The sequence below is a fragment of the Antechinus flavipes genome, chromosome 2 (assembly GCF_016432865.1).
Source record: "Antechinus flavipes isolate AdamAnt ecotype Samford, QLD, Australia chromosome 2, AdamAnt_v2, whole genome shotgun sequence".
NCBI classification, from domain to species: Eukaryota; Metazoa; Chordata; class Mammalia; order Dasyuromorphia; family Dasyuridae; genus Antechinus; species Antechinus flavipes.
The window spans coordinates 300083908-300110867 of NC_067399.1; the positions used below are offsets into that span (position 1 = coordinate 300083908).

Below are 26960 nucleotides of genomic sequence, written 5' to 3' on the forward strand. Positions count from 1 at the left end.
CATAGAATAAATGTTCAAATGGGTAGAGTGTTGGAATTGGCAAGACCTGAGTTCAGATCTTGCCTCTGATAACCACTCATTGTGTGAGCCTAGGCAAGTAATTTAACTTCCATCCTCCTCAGTTTTCTAGTCTGAAGTTTGGAAATAGTAATAGCATCTACATCCTAGGGTTTCCGTGAGCATCATATAAAATAAGAATTAGAGCTCTATAAATGGTAGCTTTTATTATATTTTTCCCTAAGTCTACCAAATCTTTATCAAACTTTCTCTACCTCGAAAATGTGCCAGCCTCACCCCTTTAGCTTCCTTGTATGTATTGTCTCACCCCTTTAGAATGGCTTAAGATTGAAAAAGGATTACAAGTGTGTATATTATCACCTTATTTATTTAACTTATATACAGAGTACATCATGTGGAACACCAGGCTAAATAAATCAAAAGTCGGAATTAAGCTTACTGAAATACCAGCGCTCTCAGATATACCACTCTGTTGGAAAAAAGTGAAGAAAAATGAAGAAACATCTTGATGAGGGTAAAAGTTGAAGCTTAACATCCAAAAAAACCTAAGATCTTGGCAACAGTCCCATCACTTCCTAGAAAATAAAGAAGAATGAAGCAGCGAAAAATTTCCTTGGGCTTAAAAATCACTACAGAGGGTGACTACAACCAGGAAATTAAAAGGTGCTTGTTCTTTGGAAGGAAAGCTATGGCACATTTGGACAACATACTAAAAAACAGAGATAACACTTGCTGACAAAGATTCATATAGTCAAGGATGGTTTTTTCAGTAGCAATGTGTAGCTGTGAGAATTGGTCTATAAGGAAACCACAGTGCTTTTGCAGTACTAGAGAAGAATTTTGAGAGTCCTTGGACAGCAAGGAGATCAAATCAGTCAATACTTAAATTAATTCAGGCTATGCATTCACCGGAAGGTCAAACACTTAAAACTGAAGCTTAAATACTTTGGCCATATAATGAGAAGAAAGGACTGATTAGAAAAGACCCGATATTAGGAAAGATTGAAGCCAAAAGAAGCCAGGTAATGAGACGAAGAGGTAGTATCAAAGAAACAATAAACATGAACTTGGAGATACTTGGAAAGACAATGGAAGCTAGAAAGGCCTGTTGTGATATGGTCCATGGAATCATAAAAAATCTGAAAGGACTGAACAGCAATAGCAAATTTGGAATATAAGTTCATTGAGGGCAGGAAGTGTCTTTATTCTTATATTTGTATTCCCAGAAGTTAGCACAATGCCTGACCTAGAGTAATTAATAAATGCTTGTGGACAGATAAACTAAATATCCACAGTTCCTTCCACCAATTACAATTTAGTATGTTCTCCAAAACTTCCATCATTCTAGTTACCCATTTCTGAAAATGTTCCAGATGTCTGTTTTCTCTTAAAATGTGGTATTCAGAACTGACAAGATTCCAGATGTGAACTCAACAGGGAAGAGTAGAGCAGCACTTTTTATATCCCTTACTCTGGTCATTGGACCTCTCTTAATGGAGTCTAGGATAGACTGCTAAAGGGCTTTTTAAAAAGTTGCTCTGCTACAGTTATTCTGTTATAGAGTCTGCAGTTCAGGAAAGTGATATAATAAATTGAGGGCTGAAGTTAGGAAGACCTGAGTTTAAATCCTGCTTCAGACACTTACTACTTGTGTGACCCTGGTCAAATCACTTAACCTGTTTCTGATTTCTTCCTCTTCTTTAAAATGGACACCTTGTCAGAGGATTAGATGAGATAAATAAATGTGATAGAAGCTTTGTCAACCTTAAAACACTATATAAAATGTCAGTTATTATCACTATTAGTCATAAAATCTTCAAATCTTTTTATCATGGGAAACATGAACATTTCTTAATGACATTCAGAATAGTATGAACTTTTTTTTTACTGCCATGTCACAACTTAGAATCGTATTGCTATTGAGGAGCCCTAAGACTCTAGAGATAATTTTCATGAGAAATGATGTCTATTTGTACCTCCACAATTCAGTATTTATAAAGTTGATTTTAAAATCTAAATGTAGAATATTAGATTTATCTCCCTTAGATTACATCCTATTCAATTCAGTACCTTGTATTATCTTGTCAAAATATTTGGAGATCTAATTCTATTCCACAACATACTATACTCCTTCCAAATTGCATACAATCTGCAAGTTTTATAAGCATGCCACTCATTCTGTGTTGATCTAAATGATTGATAAAAATTCTATGTAGAGAAAGATTTCTGGGGCACCAGATTTCCAATTATCTAGCTTAATTCTCTTCTTTTTATCTTCAAGAATAGCTTGAAAAATTTTGTCAAATGCTTTGCTAAAATATAAACATACTTTATGCCTAGCTTTCATCTTCTCTAGCAACAATTCTTTTTTTAATTAAAGATTTTTATTTTCTATCTATATATATGGATAATTTTCAACATTTATTCTTACAAAACCTTGTGTTCTAAAATTTTCCCTCCCTTTCCCCCACCCCCAGCCCCCTATACATCAAGTAATCCAATATGTGCAATTCTTTTATACATAGTTCCACAATTATCATGCTGCACAAGAAAAATCAGATCAAAAAGGGAAAAAAAATGAGAAAGAAAACAAAATGCAAGCAAACAACAAAAAGAATAAAAATACTATGTTGTGATCCACCCTCAGTTCCCACAGTCCTCTCTCTGGGTGTAGATGGCTGTCAATGAGATCATTGTTGAAGAGAGCCACATCCATCAGAATTGATCATCATATAATCTAGCAACAATTCTAAGATGGAGTAATCATTAGTGTCCAGAATTGCTGTCCTCTCAGAAGTACTTAGGGAGTCAAGCAATCAGTCTCTGCTATAGCACTGCTATCTTCTAAGCAACTATTCATTTATAGTTTTTGTTGTTGGGTAAGGGGATAAACATTTATATAGCTCAATTATTTGCCAGGCATTCTGTTAACTTCTTTATAAATATTATCTCATTTGATCCTCAAAACAACCTTGAGAGTTAAATGCTGTCACCTTCATTTTAAAGTTGAGGAAACTAAGGCAAACAGGGTTAAGTGACTTGTTCAGGTTCACACAGGTAATAAATGTCTGAGACTGAATTTGAGCTCAGATCTTTCTGACATCAGATCCAGTATTCTACTCACTGCACCACTTAGTGACTTTTATTAGTTACTTCTGGAGATCCATCATACTGCTCCCACTGCTACTATTGCTTCCTTACCCATTACATCTCTTTTAGGATGGGTCTCAATGATTTCCAGCTCTGTGGATAGAGCTCTAATCTGAGAGCCCCCCAAAAAAGTAAAATTGTGCAGATTTGTCTCTAGACGTCATGTTAATCTTTTTGAACCACGATCTCTAACCCTCATGCTTATCTAAATTAGGATCATAAAATTCCATTTACTTCTTTCTTCTTAGAGAGCACAAGCTATATGCCTCCACTTATCCAGTCCCTTTTATAGAATCTTTTTGATCAAGAAGAAAAATTATTCTACTATTCCCTTTTGTCTTTCCGGCTCCCATGGTCTCCTCCCAATTTCCTACACTCCCATGAGGTCATGTGAATTCCCCTGGAAAAAATCAAAAAGAGGGAAAGCACAGGAAAGCAATTGCTGGCAACCCGCTACAAAAGCAAAAACCTCATGTTTCTATGATACTTTTCCCTAGTTAACAAAATTTGAAATTCCTGAATATACCAGATTTAATTCAATTTATTTCAACAAATACTTATTAAACACCTACTATTTGCCAAGCACTGTGCTAAGTGCTAGAGATACAAATAAGAAAGGGAAAGCTCCTGTTCTGAAGGATCTTAGAATCTAATGGGGGAAGATACACCAAAGGGAAGAGTATTACTAGGGCGTACTCAGCAGAGATATTTCATTCAGTGGGATTGAAACCGGGTAGAGATGCTAGGTATAAAGAAGATATAAATATAGTTATTCTTTAAATCTGAAAATGATCTTAGACACGGTTGTACTATTAGTAAGGACAAGTAGTACATTATACAACATCCATGGTTCACTCATAGTAGAAGCCCAATGCCTGGCACCTAATAGGTGTTTAATGAATATTTACTGACTCTCTGACGAATTACAGACATAGGGTTATCTACAGTCTTTTGTTTGTATCTTTCCAAACAAACTAAATATGGTATGCTGGGTCAGTAAACACCTTCAGACTTCTCTGGGGATATCCTCATCACAGTCACTAGATAACTCCAAAATTATTCGTTCTTGATGATCATTTATGCCCAAAATTGTGTACCACTACTCAGCTCCAACATATAATTGAATAATAAGTTCGTATTTATCAATAAATCATTCAGGAAGCATTTATTATATGTCAACTGTGTGTCAGGCACACAGTTAAATGCTGGGGTTACAAATACAATAAATGAAATAATTTCTTCTTGTAAGGCACTTATATTCTAATAGGAGAAAAAACAAACATAGATAAGTATATACAGAATACATTTGAAGAAAAAAAATTCAAATTGTAGAGGGACACAGACAATGGGGAAACTCTGGGTGAGGTATAAGACCCTTTAGTCCAGAGGAAACCTGCTGACAATGGCTGGTTTGGCTCCCCATCTCCCTTAAGGCTCTCAGCCTTTGTGAGAAGTCAGGGGGTGGTGACAACCTGTGTTGTGATTGAAGCAGAGTGATACCAAGTGGGAAATTACATAAAATAGCAAGTTGTTTATGTGGTCCCATGTGAGCAGTGTTGTTTTTGTTACATTATAAAAAGGGGATAGTCTTTAAAATAAATGAACTCCATTTTCCCACCATCCTTGGGAATCCCATCTCATCACTTCTCCATTAGGAAGGTATATCTTAATCACCCCAATGTGGGGGCTCTAGAAAGCAATATTACATTTTGTCACCACCCCACTTGGGGGCTCTAGAAAGCAGGACACAACAATAAATGAATACAACTGATTTTTTTTTTTTTTTTAGTCTAGGCTACCCTCATTAGAAGTGAACTATTCAAAACTGTAGTATGTGATTATGATAGAATATTATTGTTGGCCTTGAAGTCAGGAAGACTCATCTTCCTGAATTCAAATCCAGCCTCAGACATTTACTAGCTGAATGATCCTAGGCAAGCCACTTCACCCTGTTTTCCTTAGTTCCTCAATCCATAAAATAAACTAGAGAAGGAAATGGCAAATCCCTCCAGTGTTTTTGCTAGAAAAACACATATGGTGTCACAAAGAGTCAGATGTGAATAAACAACAAATAAGTTAAATAAAAGAATTTAATTGTTTCTGATTCTCCCTTGTCTATATTATGCCATTGATTCACCTTTTTATTTTTCAACTATTATTAGATGGTTTATGGGATACTGTTACATTGTTGGTGGAATTGTGAATACATCCAGCCATTCTGGAGATCGATTTGGAACTATGCTCAAAAAGTTATCAAACTGTGCATACCCTTTGATCCAGCAGTATTATTACTGGGCTTATATCCCAAAGAGATACTAAAGAAGGGAAAAGGACCCACATGTGCAAAAATGTTTGTGGAATCCCTTTTCGTAGCGGCTAAAAACTGGAAATTGAAGGGATGCCTATCAATTGGAGAATGGCTGAATAAGTTGTGGTATATGAATGCTATGGAATATTATTGTTCTGTAAGAAATGACCAACAGGATTTCAGAGAGGCCTGGAGAGACTTACATGAACTGATACTGAGTGAGATGAGCAGGACTAGGAGATCATTATAGATTTCAACAACAATACTGTATGAGGATCAATTCTGATGGACATGGATCTCTTCAACAATGAGATGAACCAAATCAGTTCCATTTGTTCAATAATGAATAGAACCAGTTACACCCAGCGAAAGAACTCTGGGAAATGAGTGTGAACCACTACATAACATTTCCAATCCCTCTGTTTTTGTCTACCTGCATTTTTGATTTCCTTCACAGGCTAATTGTACATTATTTCAAAGTCCTATTCTTCTTGTGCAGCAAAATAACTGTATGGATATATATATACATATATATGTATATTGTATTTAACATATATTTAACATATTTAATATGTATGGGTCTACCTGCCATCTGGGGGAGGGGGTAGGAGGAAGGAGGGGAAAAATTGGATCATCTCATAACATTGCTATTACTTTGTACACAGTACATTTTGTTTTGCTTGAGTTCATGGAGGACTCTCCAGGTTTTTCTGAAAGTATCCTTCTCATCATTTCCCACAGAATAATAATATTCCATCATAATCACATATCACTGGTTAGAATAGTTCTCTTCTAATGAAAGTAACCTAGACTAAAAAAAAAAAAAAAAAAAAAAAAAAAAAAACCCAAAACAAACAAACCCATCACTTGCAGCCTTTATCTCAGAAGTAAATAAGGTTGTTTGTTTGTTTTTTTTTAAAAACTCTAAGATGAAAATTTTATCCCCAAATTTAATTTAATTGCCCAGAATTTGGATTCTGAACATTGAGTTATATAAATACCCAAAATTTCTGGGTTCCTGTTAAAATGTGTAATATAAAAATCTTGCATGTATCTACAAAAAAGAACATTAGTATATACATATGTAAGACAGCTGACAAAGCTCTTGAAGGTTAGATCATATTCTTATTCTAGTGATCTCAAAATGATACCAGGGACTTCAGACCAGATTAGTCTTTTCCTTCATGACTATATACTCCCAAATAAGGTAGCTGAGAGGTTTAACAATGATGACATAACTTATCACAAATTTAAGTTGTCACTAAATTCTAGAAAAATCTATAGCTCTTAAAATTTCTTTAGCTGAATAATGAACCCTTATTTTTTTTCTGGTTCAGTACTTACTTGAGAATATGATAAAATACCACGGGACCTGGTACTTGACAAAAACTTCAAAACTAACTCTTAAATCCAAGTTAGTAACAATCATTAGGAAAATGATACAAATAATTTATAATTATAGAAATGCAAACAGAAGGAAAGCTAAGGTTTTATCTCAAATCCATTAAATTAACAAAGATTACAAATGAAATGGAATATCATTGTGCTAGGGGGAAAATGATATCAGTGATGGATAGAAAGAGGCATTGAAAGACCTACATGAATTGATGCAGAGTAAAGTAATCAGAGCCAGATACACACACACACACACACACACATTAACTATACAAGAATGTAAATGGAAAGAATAATCACAAAAGTAAATCTAAAGTCAATGTTTCAACATTGTAAAAAAATAATTAAATAAACATAACTATGAAGAGATATAAGAAGACAATCCTACCCATCCAGTGGTAGAGGTCTACAAGTGTCGCACATTGTACATATTTATAGATTTTTTTTTGACATGTTGATGGGTATCTTTTAAAAAAAATATGAGATAGTTTATTGAGAGGGAAAAGGGGAGATATGTGAAGAAAATTATGATGAGATAAAAATACAAAAGAGACTAATAAAAACTTGTTTAAAACAATAACAACCACAAAAGATATGCAAAATTTAGTGGCTTTTTGGGTATAATTTCAAATTGTTTTCCAGAATATCTGGACCAATTCACAGCTCCACTAACATTGTATGTCTCTTTTTTCATAGCCTTCTAACAATTGGCATTTTTGCAATTGTCAATGGTGAAAAATTACCCATGCATATATCTTGTAAATAAAAAGCTACAATAAAAAATAAAATAAAATATTAGATGGTTTAGGTAATTGGTATTTATTATATAGTTTGATATATGGAAATGCTATTCTCCTTTTCTCTTTATCTTTAGAAATTATTTTTCTAATAGCTCTCTTTATGTTTCCAAATGAATTTTATTATTTTTATCAAACTCTTTAAAGTATGTCTTTGTTAAATGATTGATAATCATAAAAGCTGTAAATTAACTTTTTAATGATTTGGTAAATTAATTTTTGGTAGTTATTTTTATTATATTGATGTGCCAGAGGCATGAGCACTGAATGTTTCTTCAGCTTTTAAGTTGTTCTTTATTTGTTTAAGGAATATATTATAATTGAATTTGTATAAATATTTTATGGGTTTCCATGTGCTGATTCCCAGATATTACAGACAGATTTTTATATGGTCATTTAGAAGGGAGTTCCCTTTCTATTTTTTCTTCTTAGATTTTATTATTTTTATACAGACATACTATTGATTTTATATGGTTTATTTTGTAGGCTGCAACTTTACTGAAGATATCACTTATCTCAATTAGTATCTGCTGATTCTCTAGAATTTTCCAAGTGTACTATAATGTCATCAGTAAATAAAAATGATTTCAGATCCTCTTTACCTACTTTTATGTCATTAATTATTTGTCTTACTGCTATTGATAGCCTCTCCAGAACTATATCAAATGATAGTAGAGAAAGTAGGCATTCTTACATTATTTTAGTATTTGTTGAGAAAGGTTCTAGTATAGTCCTCTTGTATGTAGTGTTTGCTCTGTTTTATATAGATACTTTTAGTGATATTTTAAAAGGTACCTTATTTAAAAAACAAATGCCTTTTTTCATAGGGTTTTTAGCATAAATAAATATTGTACTTTGTCAAAGACCTTTTCTATAGCTGTTGAGATAATGATGGTTTGGGATATCTTAATTTTTAACATGAATAATTACATTGATTATTTTCCTGATATTTAACTACCTTTGCCTTACTGGTAGAAATCCAACTTGATCATAATGAATGATTTCTTGGATGAAACTCTGCAGTCTATTTGACAGTATTTGATTGAAAATATTTGAATCAATATTCATTAATGGTATTGGTTGTTTCTCTTCTGTGCTTCATTCTTTCCTGTTTTAAGTATTAAAACTATTTTTGTCTCATAAGAGGATTCTGATGAGATTTTTCTTTCTTAGTTTTGACTTACATAGTATTAGTAGTAAATATTCTTTAAAGATTTTTATAGCATTCACCTTTGAATTCATAAAAATCCGCATTCCCCTCCCTGCCTTTGATACTTCTTTTATAGTTAGTTCTATTTATTTTTCTGAGTTTAGATAATTTAGGATTTCTGGTCTTTTGTTAGTTTGGATATTTTTAAAGGTACTTCTCTACTTCATTGTATTCTCAATTTTGAAAGCATAGAACTATACATAGAAGGTTCTGATAATCCTTTATATTAATCCTGTTTTTCTTGCAATTTCACCTTGTTCATTTGCCATTTTGTTGATTTGTTTCCTCTCTTCCTCTTCTTTTTAATTAGATTGGTTAAAGGTTTATAAACATTATTTGTTTTTTTTTAAATAACTAACTTTTAGTTTTATCATTTCTAATTTTTTTTGTTTCCAGTTAGTAATTTCTCCTCTAGTTTTAAAAATATTTTCTTTTGTGTTTATATGAAGTTTTTAAAATGTGCAATCAATTTAGGAATCCTTACAATCCTTATTTTTTAATGTATATTTATAGGGATGTGATTGTCTCCTGAATACTGTTTTATCTATATCTTGGAAACTTTATTATGTTCTCGTTATTATCATTTTCTTTCACATAATTACTTAGAATTTCTTAATGCTCTGTATAATTTCTGTCTTTAGATTGTGTTCCCTGAATTGGTTATTATGTTTGTTGTCTTATAATCTATAAAGTATATACTTACTATTTCTGCCCCCCCTTTTTTTTAACATTTGTGTGTGTATATATATATATATCTGTACCCTACTTTATGGTTGATTTTTGTAAAAGTTTCATGTGATCCTGAAAAATATGTTCTTTAGCAGTCCTGTGTATTTATTTATTTATTTAATTTTTATTTAATAATTACTTTATATCGACAGAATCCATGCCAGGGTAATTTTTTTTTTTTTTACAACATTATCCTTTGCACTCGTTTCTGTTCCAATTTTTTTCCCCTCCCTCCCTCCACCCCCTCCCCTAGATGGCAAGCAGTCCTTTATATGTTGGATATGTTGCAGTATATCCTAGATACAATATATGTTTGCAGAACCGAACAGTTCTCTTGTTGCATAGGGAGAATTGGATTCAGAAGGTATAAATAACCCAGGAAGAAAAACAAAAATGCAGATAGTTCACATTCGTTTCCCAGTGTTCTTTCTTTGGGTGTAGCTGCTTTTGTCCGTCATTTATCAATTGAAACTCAGTTAGGTCTCTTTGTCAAAGAAAGCCACTTCCATCAAAATATGTCCTCATACAATATCCTTGTCGAAGTGTATAATGATCTCCTGGTTCTGCTCATTTCACTTAGCATCAGTCCATGTAAGTCTCGCCAGTCCTCTCTGTATTCATCCTGCTGGTCATTTCTTACAGAACAATAATATTCCATAACATTCATATACCACAATTTACCCAGCCATTCTCCAATTGATGGGCATCCATTCATTTTCCAGTTTCTAGCCACTACAAATAGGGCTGCTACAAACATTTTGGCACATACAGGTCCCTTTCCCTTCTTTAGTATTTCTTTGGGATATAAGCCCAATAGAAACACTGCTGGATCAAAGGGTATGCACAATTTGATAATTTTTTGGGCATAATTCCAGATTGCTCTCCAGAATGGTTGGATTCGTTCACAACTCCACCAACAATGCATTAGTGTCCCAGTTTTCCTGCATCCCCGCCAACATTCATCATTATTTTTTCCTGTCATCTTAGCCAATCTGACAGGTGTGTAGTGATATCTCAGAGTTGTCTTAATTTGCATTTCTCTGATCAATAATGATTTGGAACACTCTTTCATATGAGTGGTAATAGTTTCAATTTCATCCTCTGAAAATTGTCTGTTCATATCCTTTGACCATTTATCAATTGGAGGATGGCTGGATTTCTTATAAATTTGAGTCAGTTCTCTATATATTTTGGAAATGAGGCCTTTATCAGCACCTTTAACTGTGAAGATGTTTTCCCAGTTTGTTGCTTCCCTTCTAATCTTGTTTGCATTAGTTTTGTTTGTACAAAGGCTTTTTAATTTGATGTAATCAAAATTTTCTATTTTGTGATCAGTAATGGTCTCTAGTTCATCTTTGGTCACAAATTTATTTCTCCTCCACAAGTCTGAGAGATAAACTATTCTATGTTCCTCTAATTTATTTATAATCTCGTTCTTTATGCCTAGGTCATGGACCCATTTTGATCTTATCTTGGTATATGGTGTTAAGTGTGGGTCCATGCCTAATTTCTGCCAGCAGTCCTATTTAGAAGTGCCACAAGACATATAGCTCTAATTTCTTTAGTAATTTATTCAATTTTATATTTTCTCTTTTGTTTATCTGTTAGACTTATTCAAAACTGAGATATTGAAATCTCTTACAATATTATATTACTATGTATATATTTTTATAGTTCAGTCTATTTTCCCTTTTTGAATTTAGATACAGAGACATTGAGATAGCATAATTTTAATATTGATATTGATGTATTACTTGAAGCATATGCAGTTTCCTTGCTTATCCTTTTTCATGTTCTGAAAGTTTATTTCTGTTTGTCTGATGGTATTAATTCTAGCTCCTACTTTTTGGGGGATTTAACTGATAACATTAAAAAAATTTTCCCCCAGCACATCATTTTTATTCTTTGCATAACTGTTTTTTAATGTGTTTCTCATATGCAATTGATTGTGAGGTTTTGGTTTTTTATCTAATTTATAATCCTTTTTTTCTTCTTTTGATTAGCCTACCTTCATTTAAAGTTATGAGAATTAGATTTATATTTTTCTCCATTTATCTCTTACATTTTTTATATTAGTATTTTATTCCTTCTTCCTTTACAATTGCAGCACTTTATCTGTTTAGTTATTTTACCTTAATGTACTTTAAGGAAACCTTTTCCCCAGTGGCTTTCCTCCCTTCACAGAGAAAGTGCTTTACCCAATTTGTTACTTCTTTCTCTAGTTTTGGAGTTTTGTTTATAAATTCCTTTTCTTCCTTCCTTTTATCTAGTTATTTAATTCTTTTCTTCTTTTTTTTTTCTATTAAATAAAATCCATCCTCCCCCCCACCCCAACTTGTTTTCTGTGAATTTCATTTTCTGCACCTTTTTTTCTAAATAGGATCTTTTCCTCTTTCTTATTTATCACCACTTTGATTTATTCTATTCTTTGATTTATTTTTTTTCTTTCATTCATGACTCTTATACTTACATAATCCTTTTTAATAAAATAAAAGATTCCTTCTTCTAAACAGTTTCTATGTTATTTCCATGTATATTTCTCCCTTGCCTCTCACTATGGAATACCAATACCTAAGGGCAACAAAGAGGAGATGGTAGAAATTTCCCTATCCCCCCAATTGTGCAGTTCATTATTGGCCTTTGCCATCTCTATCATCACACACTTGCCTTGAAATTTCTCCCTTGGGGTCAATGTCCTCCTACTCTTCTGGTTATCAATTGTCCAGAGGAGTTCTGCTTCCCCTTCTCCTGAGGAAGAATAAATATTTCTAATTTCTAAATTCCTCCACAGTATACCCATTGTACGGTTCTGATCTCCATTTATAGAATGTCTTTTTCATTATATGGGACTATTCATCAGTAGTATCTCCTTTTGTCACTGAAACAAGATTTCATTTCTTTCCCCACTTCTAATTCTTTTCTTTGCCTCCTTAATCACCCTCTTATACATTCTTTTCTTCCTGAGAGATTATAGGAGTAATTTTCTCATTATTAGCTTTTGATTTGTTTAGGGTGTATCATATATTACTCTCCATCCCTCATTTCTCTTTTGCTGTGCATCCTCCCACACTGTAATTGTAGCCCACAAAAACAAAAACAAAAACCCCAAATTCACCTGTAAGGGGAGTGTTTTTAGGTTTAGTCTATAATATATCATTCTTTATCTCCATCGTTATTTTTATTTGATTTCTGCTTTCACCCTTGTTTTTACTTTCAGATAAGAAATATTTGAATGGTTTCTTAGTCATTTTGTTGTCTTTGCTACAATTATTTATTTTTCTTGTATATGTGTTGTTTGGGGTACTTGAAAAATAAATAACTTCTCAAGGTATGCTTTTCTCTTTAAGAATGATTGGGATATCTTTTATTAAATATCCAATTCCCCTCCACCCCCCATTAATGGTCAAGCTCAGGTTTGGATTGTATAGCACTTTCTGTGAGTGTCTTTGTTTTTTGAGACACATTATTTTATTTCTTCCTGCAGTTTCTGGCGGGTGCAGAATAATCATAATTATTTAAATTTGAATTTGAATAATAATAATAAATAATCAGAATAATCATATTATTTGAATTTCCTTTTCTTTTTATTTGAAGGTCTTTTCTCACATTGGGTTGAACTTAATATAAAGAAACATAATTGGAGCATTCATACTAAAAGAAAAAAAATTATAAGATAAAATAAAAATTACAACTGTGCCAAAATAAAAGATGACGGCTAAGAAACCTTAAACACAATCTGAAGATTTTAGTGGATTGAAAATACTAATGCAATATTGAGCTCATTGAGGAGTATGATGTTCAGAAAAAGAGAGTCAACAATTCTACTATACTTTGTCCTAGTCAACAATATTTGCAGTATTGTGCTCAGTTCTAGATGTCCCATTTCAGGAAGGACATTAACAAACAAACTGAATTGCATCTCAAAGAGGGTAATTATCCTATTGAAGAATAGTGAGAATTGGAGACAGTCTATTGTAGGTATGGCTCTGAAGCTATTACCCTTTTAGTTCAAGTTCTATGTTGAACAAGTTATTGGTTGGTAGTTGTCCTTTGTTCTCCAAGAAGACCAAAATGACATCACTATGTTGAGTTACAGTGAATTCGACTGACTAATCAAATCAATATGAGCTCAGAATGCTCTGCTATAGGTTGAACACAAATAATCAATACAAATATTTAGGGTAGTTTCGCTAATTTTGTGCATCTTGCATTCTTTTGGGCTAATTCAATTCTGCTTTGCTCATAGAGCACAGCACCTTCTTTGATGAATGCTTGCCATTCTGGGCAATCCTTTGCTAGTGTCTCTATCATACAATCAATTCTAAAGTTCTCAAGAGATACCTTGAGAGTGTCCTTTTCAGTGAACATTTAACAAAGAAGGAAACTGGCTCTGTCTTGATAGCAAGAATATGCAACAAAGATATGATAGCACTTAGCTTTTCTGGGATGCCTTTCATCACTATGTCGAACTGTATTTGGTTAGTAAGTCATTAAGATATGATAACTCACATGGTTTCAGGGACCTACCAACTCTGTGAACCCTGATGTCACATGACAGGGACCTTTTATGCCCATAGCCCTGGAACTTGCTTCAGGTGCAGGGAAACTGCACCTATTCATACTATGGATTCCAAAAATTAGTTTAAAAAATCAAATTTAATGTAGAGCATAGAAGACTTAGGGGCTGATATGGTAGCTATAGTCAAATATTTGCAGTTATCAAGAAGAAGCTTAGACTTGTTCTGCTTGGACCCAGAGGGCACAAGTAGCAATAATGATTGAACTGGCAGAAAGGTAGATTTTTGGTTTGATATAAGGGGAAAATAATTCTTAGTGATCTCAGTTATCCAAATATAGAACTAGAGATAGTGATTTCTCCTTCAGACATTTTCAAGTACAACTTAATATGACTACTTCCTTGTAATGTTGAAAGAGTATGTCTCTTCAGTCATAAGTAACTTGAGATAGTTCTGTAGATCCCTTTGAAAGCTGACTTTCCATAATTTATGAAATCTAAGAAAATGAAGGGTTTTTGTTCTTTCATTTTCTTAAGACCAATAAGAGAAATCATTAGAAATTTTTCATCTAACACTGAAGAAACTGTACAAGGCATTTGTTATAGGGGTTTTGTTGTTCAGCCAGTTGTGATGTTTGACTCTTCAAAACCCCATGGACAGTAAATTTTTTTTTTGGGGGGGGGGTCAAAAATATGGCATTATTTTGTCATTTCCTTCTCTAGTAGATGAAGGGAAAGAGGTCACTAATAAATGTCTGAAGCAGGATTTGAACTCAGGGCCTTCCTGCCTCCAGGCTCAGTACTTTATCTCCTAAACCAACTAGCTGCCTCAGGAATTTTACTTAGACATAATTGACTAAATCTGCAAGTTACTTCAAAGAGTAAGTATATTGATTGCTGTTGTGGGCTGAACCTCATTCAATTTAGCCTCAATCTATTTAATTTAGATTTGATATTGGAACAAAATGAGATATCCCTAAGTCATTCAGCAGTTAACAAAAGGAGATCTACTTAGCCACAGCAAGAGAAGAATATTCGTCAAAGATAGGAATGGAGAACCACTTTACTTAATTCACCAGAACCAATCTTCCATCAGCCAACTATCAAAAAATTCTGTAGTTCTTCATGTCAGCTTAGCACTTGGATCTACAGTTGGAGCTGTTAGTATTTTGAGTCAATCAAGTATTGAAGAAATCTCAATACTTTTTTTTTTTTTTTTTTTTTTTAAATTTTTTATTTAATAATTACATTATATTGACACTCATTTCTGTTCCGATTTTTTTCCCCTCCCTCCCTCCACCCCCTCCCCTAGATGGCAAGCAGTCCTTTATATGTTGGATATGTTGCAGTATATCCTAGATACAATATATGTTTGCAGAACCGAACAGTTCTCTTGTTGCGTAGGGAGAATTGGATTCAGAAGGTATAAATAATCCGGGAAGAAAAACAAAAATGCAGATAGTTCACATTCGTTTCCCAGTGTTCTTTCTTTGGGTGTAGCTGCTTTTGTCCGTCATTTATCAATTGAAACTCAGATCTCTTTGTCAAAGAAATCCACTTCCATCAAAATATGTCCTCATACAATATCGTTGTCGAAGTGTATAATGATCTCCTGGTTCTGCTCATTTCACTTAGCATCAGTTCATGAAGGTCTCTCCAAGCCTCTCTGTATTCATCCTGCTGGTCATTTCTTACAGAACAATAATATTCCATAACATTCATATACCACAATTTACCCAGCCATTCTCCAATTGATGGGCATCCATTCATTTTCCAGTTTCTAGCCACTACAAACAGGGCTGCTACAAACATTTTGGCACATACAGGTCCCTTTCCCTTCTTTAGTATTTCTTTGGGATATAAGCCCAATAGAAACACTGCTGGATCAAAGGATATGCACATTTTGATAATTTTTTGGGCATAATTCCAGATTGCTCTCCAGAATGGTTGGATTCGTTCACAACTCCACCAACAATGCATTAGTGTCCCAGTTTTCCCGCATCCCCTCCAACATTCATCATTATTTTTTCCTGTCATCTTAGCCAATCTGACAGGTGTGTAGTGGTATCTCAGAGTTGTCTTAATTTGCATTTCTCTGATCAATAATGATTTGGAACACTCTTTCATATGAGTGGTAATAGTTTCAATCTCATCCTCTGAAAATTGTCTGTTCATATCCTTTGACCATTTATCAATTGGAGAATGGCTTGATTTCTTATAAATTTGAGTCAGTTCTCTATATATTTTGGAAATGAGGCCTTTATCAGAACCTTTAACTGTGAAAATGTTTTCCCAGTTTGTTGCTTCCCTTCTAATCTTGTTTGCATTAGTTTTATTTGTACAAAGGCTTTTTAATTTGATGTAATCGAAATTTTCTATTCTGTGATCAGTAATGGTCTCTAGTTCATCTTTGGTCACAAATTTCTTTCTCCTCCACAAGTCTGAGAGATAAACTATTCTATGTTCCTCTAATTTATTTATAGTCTCGTTCTTTATGCCTAGGTCATAGACCCATTTTGATCTTATCTTGGTATATGGTGTTAAGTGTGGGTCCATGCCTAATTTCTGCCATACTAATTTCCAATTATCCCAGCAGTTTTTATCAAATATTGAATTCTTTTCCCAGAAGTTAGGGGCTTTGGGCTTGTCAAACACTAGATTGCTATAATTGACTATTCTGTCTTGTGAGCCTAGCCTTTTCCACTGATCCACTAATCTATTTCTTAGCCAATACCAAATGGTTTTGGTGACTGCTGCTTTATAATATAATTTTAGATCAGGTACAGTTAGGCCACCTTCATTTGATTTTTTTTTCATCAATTCCCTTGAGATTCTCGACTTTTTATTGTTCCATATGAATTTTGTTGTTATTTTTTCTAGATCAATAAAATATTTTCTTGGAAGTCTGATTGGTATAGCACTAAATAAATAGATTAGTTTAGGGAGTATTGTCATCTTTATTATGTTCGCTCGGCCGATCCAAGAGCACTTAATATTTTAAAATCTCAATACTTTTAAAAGGAAAAATAAGTTTAAACTGAATGGAGCAGGGATGCAAATATTGTTCCTGCTATAACTCTGTTGTCAAGGGGATATTTTGATCATAGATATACATAGCACATTGCTATGCACCGAAGGAACTTCATTTTAATAATTATTTTTATGAATATTCAGTTATAAAGGATATTATTTTTATTCATCATTAAAAAAAAAAATCCACACTCTAACTTAAAAAAATTCAACAACCAACTTTTTTTAAAAATACAAATTTTCAAAATGAACACAATTCCAACATTTTTGGGCTGGACACATTGATTATATCCTATATTTAGGATCACAAGATTTAGAGATATAAGAAATCTTAAAGATTCATAATTGTATAGTTGAGGAATCTGAGGTTCAGAGGAATTAGGCAATTTACTCAAGATAACTCAGGTTGTCCGTAACAGAACTGGGTTTTCTGACTCCAAATCAAGTATTCTTTCAACTAGACCACCCTATTTTTAATTTATTTTTGATATGACTGAGTTGTTGAAAGTGTTTCTCAGGTGAGTACTATTAGGCTTGGTGCTAAAGGAGAGAGGGAATTTTAGGACTGGAAGAAACTTAAGTATTATCTAATTTAACTTCCCCTGTTTTGGAGGTTAGGAAACTGTCTCAAGAACATTGGGAAGAGCAATTTAGAACTATGCTCAAAAAGTTATCAAACTGTGCATACCCTTTGACCCAGCAGAGTTACTATTGGGCTTATACCCCAAAGAGATACTAAAGAAAGGAAAGGGACCTGTATGTGCAAGAATGTTTGTGGCAGCCCTCTTTGTAGTGGCCAGAAACTGGAAACTGAGTAGATGATCATCAATTGGAGAATGGCTGAATAAATTGTGGTATATGAATAATATGGAATATTATTGTTTGGTTAGAAACAACTAACAGGATGATTTCAGCAAGGCCTGAGAGACTTACATGAACTAATGCTGAGTGAAATGAACAGGACCAGGAGATCATTATATACTTCAACAACAATATTCTATGATGATCAATTCTGATGGACCTGGCCATCTTCAGCAATGAGATGAACCAAATCAGTTCTAATGGAGCATTAATGAACTGAATCAGCTACACCCAGAGAAAGAATTCTGGGAGATGACTAAGAACCATTACATCGAATTCCCAATCCCTATATTTTCGCCCGCCTGCATTTTTGATTTCTTTCACAGGCTAACTACAATATTTTGGAGTCCGATTCTTTTTGTACAGCAAAATAATGGTTTGGACATGTATACTTATTTTGTATTTAATTTATACTCTAATATACTTAATATGTATTGGTTAACCTGCCATCTAGGGGAGGGGGTGGAGGGGAAGGAGGAGAAAAATTGGAACAAAAGGTTTGGCAATTCTCAATGCTGTAAAATTACCCATGCATATAACTTGTAAATAAAAAGCTATTAAAATATAAAAAAAAATATCCTGAAAAAAAAAAAAAGAACATTGGGTAACTTTCCCACAATCACAAAGACATTTAATTGTAAAGTGAAACTTAAACTTATATCTCTTGACTACTGGTCTCATGTTTTTTTCCTCCCTGACAGCTAATGCTCATTTGCTGCACTATAACTGTAAATGAAATAAGCACTTAAGCAGCTTACATTCTAGCTTGAAAGACAAAAATAGTATAGATTAGAGAACAATTAAGTGGGAAACAATGTTTCATTGGGGGCAGCTAGAAGCCATAGTGGATAGAAGAGTCAAGTTTGGAGTCAAAAAAATTCATCTTCCTGCATTCAAATCTGGCCTTAAACACTAGCTATCTGACTCTGGACAAGTCACTTAACTCTTTATCTCAGTTTCCTGTAAAATCTGTAAAATAAGCTGGAAAAGGAAAGGGCAAACCACTCCAGAATCTTTTGCCAACAAAACCCCAAATCGAGTCAGGGAGAATAGAAATGACTGAAAAAAAAATTTTTTTTATTTATTATATTTTTTATATTTATATAATATTTATATAATAAATATTATTTATTATAGATTCAAGAAAAACCAGGCCTTAAGGAAAGACTGGAATTTTAGAATATGGAAGGAGTAAAGTCTGGTACAGTGGAAAAAGTTTTCAACTAAGGCTCAAGAGACTTGAGGTTTGAATCCAGATTAACACATTTACTAACTGTCTTAACATAGGAAAATGGTATAGTCTCTCTGACCATCAATTTCCTCATCCACAAAAATTTAAATAATATTTGTACAACCTCCCTTACAGGTTTAAATTTTTAGTTTACTATGTATGTATCGCATGTAAACTTTGAGGAGTATTTTCCCAACTCCTACTCTCTCAGACTAGTTGGGCTTTCTAAGCTAGGCTGGCTATATCTCTCTTAGTATTTTAAGAATACTTCTAGGAGATTGAAATAATCTTTTCTCTCTAATGTTATTACCTTAAACCCTCATTTCCTATTCCATTGTAAATTGCTAGGCATTAATACAAGTTTCCATTTAACAAATTAACATCAATTAGTTTTTAAGTGACATTTATTTTGCAAATATAAGGTACAGATATCAACATCTTCCAACATCTAGTGGAGGTCTCACCTTTTCTCTCTGGGAAGAATGGTCTCAAGAAATGCAGTTTTTTTGAGTGATATGGGCCAGAACATGAAATAAGATACTAAGTGGAATTGAGGAGATAATGGTTAAATCTAGCTTAGCATTGATTTAATCCTACAACAAATTATGGTTTCCTAGTGATATAATGATTGGTTTATACTCTGCTTATATATAAGCAGGGACTGAGAGCCACAGAGGAGAGAGCTAGAGTCAGAAGCAGAGAAGACAAAGGACTGGTGGTAGGAGCTCAAGCTCTCAGAACCAAGGAGAGAGATAGGCCTCTAAGAAAGCTAACTGGGTCCCAGGAAAGGAGACAAGACTTTGAAAGAGATAATAAAGGATTTGGACTTTAACACCTGACTGTACTTGTGGTGATTAACCTGACTGAAAGGAAGGCTGCTTCCAGAGACCCCAGAAAACCCAAACAAGAGAACATTACATTTGAGAGTGTTTTATTTTATTTTTTTAATCTGCCAACAAACATTTAAAAAAGTATTTTATTCCCTCAATTGCATGTTAAAACTTTTTTTTAACATTTAAAAAAAGTTTTGAGTTCCAAGTTCTAACTCCCTCCTTGAGACAGTAAGTAACCAGATATAGTTTATATATGTATGATCACATAAAACAATACATTTTTTAAAAATAGTGTTAGTTCTGATGCTGAGTGAAATGAGCAGGACCAGAAGATCATTATATACTTCAACAACAATACTATATGATGATCAGTTCTGATGGACGTGGCCCTCTTCAACAATGAGATGAATCAAATCAGTTTCAATAGAGCAATAATGAACTGAACCAGCTACACCCAGGGAAAGAACTCTAGGAGATGACTATGAACCACTACATAGAATTCCCAATCCCTCTATTTTTGATTTTTTTCACAGGCTAATTATACACTATTTCAAAGTCCGACTCTTTTTGTACAGCAAAATAACTATCTGGACATGTATACATACATTGTATTTAACTTATACTTTAACATATTTAACATGTATTGGTCAACCTGCCATCTGGGGGAAGAGGTGGGGGGAAGGAGGGAAAAAGTTGGAACAAAAGGATTTGCAACTGTCAATGCTGAAAAATTACCAATGCATATATCTTGTAAATTAAAAGCTATAATTAAAAAAAAAAATCTGAAAAAAAATAGTGTTGGTTTCACCAAGTTTATATTCCAAATCTGCATTAACACTGGCTATCTTTGTTTTAGCTTCTACTGGTCTGGGTTCTGAAGATTGTTTCTGTCTATTCACTCAGGAAATTTTGGTATTGAATATCATGAACTCTAACTCCATTCTAGGATCTTCTTTCTTAGTGGTCTACTCTCTTGTTTTTTGAAGCTCATTTGGTGGTAGGTATCTCCAATCTCCTTAATGGAGAAACAGGAAAAATAAAAACAAAGGCAAAGAGCTGAAGCCCATGTTTAGACCATTTAGATTTAGGTGTATAGGGCCTGAAGTCTTTTCCTTTATAAAACTATCTTCTCTCACTTGAATACAAAGAGGTAGGAAAGAGTCAGACAAAAAATGACTGTGGTAGATCATTGACTATTGAAGTTCCCCACCCCACCGTTGGCTACATAGCTATCAAAACCTTTCTCTTCAACATGTGAACCACCTACATAATATATGTACATGTTCCAATTTGGGAACAAGGTAGTGCCATTTTACATCATATTTCTCCAGAAGCAGGCTTCCCAGTTTCTTCTACTTGTGAATTGCATCAGTTGTGTAGGCTAATAAATGCTCAGAACTCTTCTATTACATATAAGTGTGAATAATTTTAGGGAGAGAAAACAAGGTGAACAATGAAAGAATGAATGAAAAAGTATTTAGTAAGGGCTTATTTTGTTCCAGGAAGGGTTCTGAAACCTTGAGATACAAGTACAAATAGAATGAGTGCCAATCCTTAAGGAATTTATATTCTGCTGCTAAAGGAAGACAATACATATAACCCAGTGGAAATTAGGGAAAGAAGTGTTTAGGACAGAGAAGTCACACACATATCAAGCAGAGAGGTATAGGGCAATTAATTGACTTGAATTTTCCAGGAATAATAGCACTGATTTGATGAGTCTTGAGGGAACCAAGGAGCAAAGGAGTGACATTATGACATTATGTTTTAGGTCCAATATGAGGCCAACCAGTATGAAGTATTGACTTGGATGAAGGAGGGAACAGAGAGAGGGGAAGTGAAGGAAGGAAAATTAGCTAAGATATTTGCAATATAAAGTAAACATGGTGCAACTGAGGTGATATGAAAATCTTAGAGGAGGGAATAGAGAAAATTCCACCTTCTCTATATTGAAAAAATATCTGAGTATGAAAATTGGTTAGCTATAGGAAAAGAGAAGGAAGGATTAAAGATAATGATGATATTTAATATCTATACAGTACTTTAAGATTTGAAAAGCACTGTAGCTCCATACCAAAGACCAAGAGAACAACTCCATAGGACTTCTCTATTCTCTTTCTAAATATACAAACTTTGATGTCTACTGGAAAGAATACGTTTATTCAAGTTAGGCTAATTTTCCTTTCTAAAAGCATGCTGTTGTTTTAAAAAGATTTTTCTGAACTGATACAGATTTTAAAACAATTTGAATCAAAATTATCTTACTTTTTTTTATGGGTACCATTCTCTCTTTAAATTAAAAAAAGTCAGCCATATATTCAGGATAGTCTGCTACACAAATATTTGAGTTTTCTTTCAACAGACTACTATGTAATTTATTTTCTTTAAATGACACCCTTTAAGTATTTTATAAATTCTTGATTTGGAGAATTTTTTTTAGCTAATCATACCAAACAAAACCAAAACTCAGTATCTGATTTCAGGGGGTCCAAACTTTCTCAAGTAGCAGGCATTAAAGTAGCCTTATAGAACAAACAAATAACAAAATATTACAGAAAATTCCAAAAGAACTAATTATCTGTCACAGAAATAATATTCCCACTGTATTTTATAAAAAAGACAGGCTTCATTTGGAAAGCCTTAAAATAAGTAGTCATATGATTAAAAAAGGAAACGATTCGTTATAACCCCTATTTCTGTAATGCCCCCATAGCAGGCGCGGCAGCTGTCCCGCCGCTGACATTCTCCGGCCTGACATTCCAACTCTCTGAGGTCATGGACTGCAAGCATACGGGCTCTTCGCTCCTTTTCTCCGTATCCGTCCGCGTGGATAGAACAAGTAACGCCTCCCAGGAAACTTGCACCTTCACTATCCAGCGAAGAATCCGAGCCGATAGGAGCACCAAGAACAAGGCAAAGGAACCCCGAGGTCCTAGAGCTTCGTTGCTCCCCCATAAGCTACCCCTTTCTGCCCTGCCTGGAGCTAACTGCCTAGGAGATGATTGCCAAGTTCACCTCCTGGGGTGCCTTTGTGTAGCCCGGCTCTCGGACCCCGGCTCTCGCGCCCTCTCACTAGCCAAGCTCTCCCGGATCACTTGCTTACTAGAGCTCCCTCGAGCGCTCCGTGGCCGCCAGCCCTCCTGTGAGTCCTTACCTAGTGGAATGATACACAGACCAAGTTTTCTGAGACAGGAAGTAAGGAATGTTTTCAGTAAGACTGAGTTGGAGGGGAGCCTGGCATGCCCTTCCCGACCCACGGGACGCAGTGAGACCCTTGTGAAGGAAGACCGGTGAGAGATGTCTTTCTAGGGAGAGCTCGAACTGTTTGTGTTTTGTAGCTGAGGATGCGTGACCTCAGAACCTCTTCAGCTGGATCACTGCAACAGGTAAATAATGATCAAGAGTAAATCCAAAGGAGCCACCTCGGGCTCTCTTTGTTTGATACAGTTTCATGCTTTGGAAACTAAGTACCTCTCTGTTCCCGAGAGACAGAACGTGTAACTTAGTGGCATTTTCTCTTATGAGTAGGCTTCTTCTGTGTACAGTTTGCTAGTTCTGGAAACCATGAATGCTATCGCTGTTCTCGAAGAGATTACGTTTCACAAAGAAATTCTTCCTTTTCATGTTCTACTCCATGGACTTATCTATTAAATAATCTTAAGGGAGCATTTTCACTTATAATTTGATTCAATTTGTCCTTTTAGGGTCCAGTTTCAAACCAGGTGGTTAATTCTGTCTACATTTCGGTCTGCTAAAATGGTTTATACTTGTTGAGTTTGGCAAAGAAAAAAACTTTTGGTTGGGGAGAAAGAGGAGGAGGTGTTTTTGTTTTGTTTTGTTTAAGAGTGTGGCTTCTGTGGGGAGAGAAATTCCTCGGTCTGCTAAATTCAGGTTTGTGATTTCGGCGGATACTGATTAGATGCTCTGGGCATGCTGGTCTCATTTTCTTTTTGCTGATAAAGCCTTATAATAGTTAGTGTGCGTGTGTGTGTGTGTGTGTGTACGCGCGCGTGTGTGTGCGCATTTTAAAAAAAATTCCATGTGATCAAAATGACACCAGCTGTTAGCCTAATACTAAATGACAGCTGCTAGATTAAAAAAAAAAAAAAACTTTTAGTTTCGTATATAACAGTTGCATTTGGACAACAGTAAACATGGTACAATTAAGGAAATTTATCCTTAAGTTTTTGCATTTGCTTGTATGAATATTTTTGTCTTATGAGAAACAGGTTAATATTCAAAGCATTGGAGTTATTAAATGCTGTTTTCTTTTTACCGATAGATGATAATGCTTTAGTTGTTGCTTTATTTTCAGTAGTTACTCTAAGAAGCCTTAATAAGGAAAAGCTTCACAAAACATAGTTATATTTCAGTAAGAAACTTTTTGATTATTGGGAATATTCTAAGAAGTAACAAATCCTGTTTACAAAAGCAGATCTGCCTGACTTAAGAGTTTCTAATGAAATAACACATTTAACTTTTTCTATGCCTATTTTTTTTTAGTAGTCAAGCCTTTCAGGTTTAAGATTTTAATGTATAAATAAGTATCCCTACTGGATATCACCTGACAATCACTACAGATTTACAATTTGTAAATAGATGAAAACTTTAGTCAACAAAGAGTTTAACTATATCAACAAATATCAGATGAGTCTTTAAAAATTCACTTTTGGCATATTGAGAAAAAATATCTCAAGTTATCTGTAAAATAGATAAAAGTTGCCTGCAGTATCTATTCAGCTTAATTTTATTAGAATGATTAACCATATAAACAGTTTCTTAAATCCTACTTGCATTACAAAAGAAGTGCATAAAGAATTGAACTAAGAAAAAGTGTAACTGCATTAACTTTGTCTTGGTGTACAGCATCACTTTTTACACTACAGAGTCTATTTTTATAAAAGATTTACTCCTAGCAAACGTTCTCTTCACTCTTCCCATCTATTATCCTTAAGTCATTTCCAATAGTAGTTAGCTCTGAAGGGAAATTATATCTAGTTTAAAAAATTATTCATGCTAATAACAAAAAATACATCAAGTAGAAATATACATTTTTTAATTATCAGTGAGCTTGTAAAAAAAAAAAAGCTTAAAACTTTCTGCTATCTCCCCCTACAAATCCCCCATGTCCTCCTCATTTTTGCTCCATTTACTTAATCTGATGCACAAGTTAATAATTAAATTATATAATATAGTATGGGTTGCCTTCAAAGCTTAGTCATTTGTTTCTTTGTAGTTATGAGATCACAATATCTGGAACATCCCAGAATGTAAATATTTGTATTCTCTCTTTATATAGGCACATGTCTTGTTTTTCATCTTTTTCTGTTACCTGACCTAGTTTCATTTGTGTTTTAAGGACTGTTCCATAGTTTTCATATTGAAATTTAAATTTATTGCTTAATGATATCATGGAAACTTTTTTGCAAAAATTATAACCAGAAATTTAACAAAAAACCTCATAAGACTTTGTAAAAGTTTTTTTGTTGTAGATTGACTATTTCCATGTTTTCAACAGCTCTTATCTGTTTAGAAAATATGATAGGTTATTATCAAAGAAGTTGGCATCTTCCTTTCTCCCTCCAAAACACATACATCATTACTATCTAAGCACTTAAAGTAGTATAAATCCATACTTTTATGATTTGTATGTATATTTGTATTTAGTCATCATGGCACTTACAAATCTGCATACATCTTAGCATCTATTTTCCTGGTAGTTTTCAAGTTAAAAGTTCATTGTTATCTATGTAACTTCACTGGTGAGTTGTAGAGAAAGTATATATTTAAAAACTATTATCACTTTGGGCCCATGTATTAGGTGGAGCTGCATTGTAAAGCTATTCAAATCAGGATATGTACTTTCTACCCTATTAAAAAATTTTCTTCCATTGTATGGTACCATATACTCAGCCTTCCATAAATATTGCATTTGGTAATGGATAGGAACTGTAGAATTTTTCTCAACATCAGAAATGCTCTTCTTTCACTCTGATCACAGACTTTCATGGCTTCTTTTAAGTCCCAAATAAAATCCCATTTTTAATAGGAAGCCTTCCCCAATCCCTACTAATTCCATTGTCTTCCCTTTTTAAATTATTTCCTGTTTATCCTGTATGTAGCTTGCTTTGTATATACTGTCTTGCATGTTTCTCCCCCATTAAGTTTGTAAGATCCTTGAGGACAGGGACTGTCTTATATCTCTCTTTCTATCACCACTTCTTAACACAGTGTCTTGCTCTTAGCAGTCACTTAATAAATGTTTATTGAATTTAACTGAACGAATCCTGTTAGGTAAGTGTTTATTGAATTGAACTCAACCAACCCTATAAAAAAGTAGGTGCTGTTATCATCCCCGTTTTACAGAAACCAAGACTGAGACAGATGAAGTGAGGATTCGAATTCAGGTCTGTTCACTATGGTCCATTCGACCACTCAGCTACTTTAACCTAGGTAACTGAGACCCTAAATGACAGCCTGGCTTTGGCTCTGTTTTCCGTTCCTATTTATCTTAGGTTGGGAAGAAAAGTAGAACTGGGTAGCTGGAGGTACGGGAAGTTAACCTGCCACCCTTCCCCCGTCCTTCTAAATTGTTTTAAAAATAAAAGTTGTAATGTCTGGAGAAGAATCCTGGATTTCGAGCCAGGAGATCCGGGTTCGAATTCTGATTTAGCTACTAATTCTAAATATAATTTGGCCGATTCACTTTTTCTGCCCACATGTCAACCTGAGGGGTGGACCAGATTGACCTTTGAACTCCCAGATTTTTAAAGTCTGTGATCTAAAAATCCGAGGGGGACCTCGTAGAAGGAGGGAAATCAGGCCATTCCTCTTAGTGGAGCTGGGAGAACAGGTGGGGAGGGGGCGTCGCTAGGCCCCGAT

General features: G+C 34.1%; 1 protein-coding gene across 1 annotated transcript in view; it reads left to right on the forward strand.

Annotated features, from left to right (window-relative positions):
* The first annotated feature begins 22875 nt into the window (after window positions 1-22875).
* PTPN21 (protein tyrosine phosphatase non-receptor type 21) overlaps window positions 22876-26960 on the forward strand; it is a 108396-nt gene continuing 104311 nt past the window's right edge. Inside the window, exon 1 of the mRNA XM_051977433.1 lies at window positions 22876-23464. The gene's annotated coding sequence lies outside the window, so the exon portion shown is untranslated. The remainder of the gene's footprint in view (window positions 23465-26960) is intronic.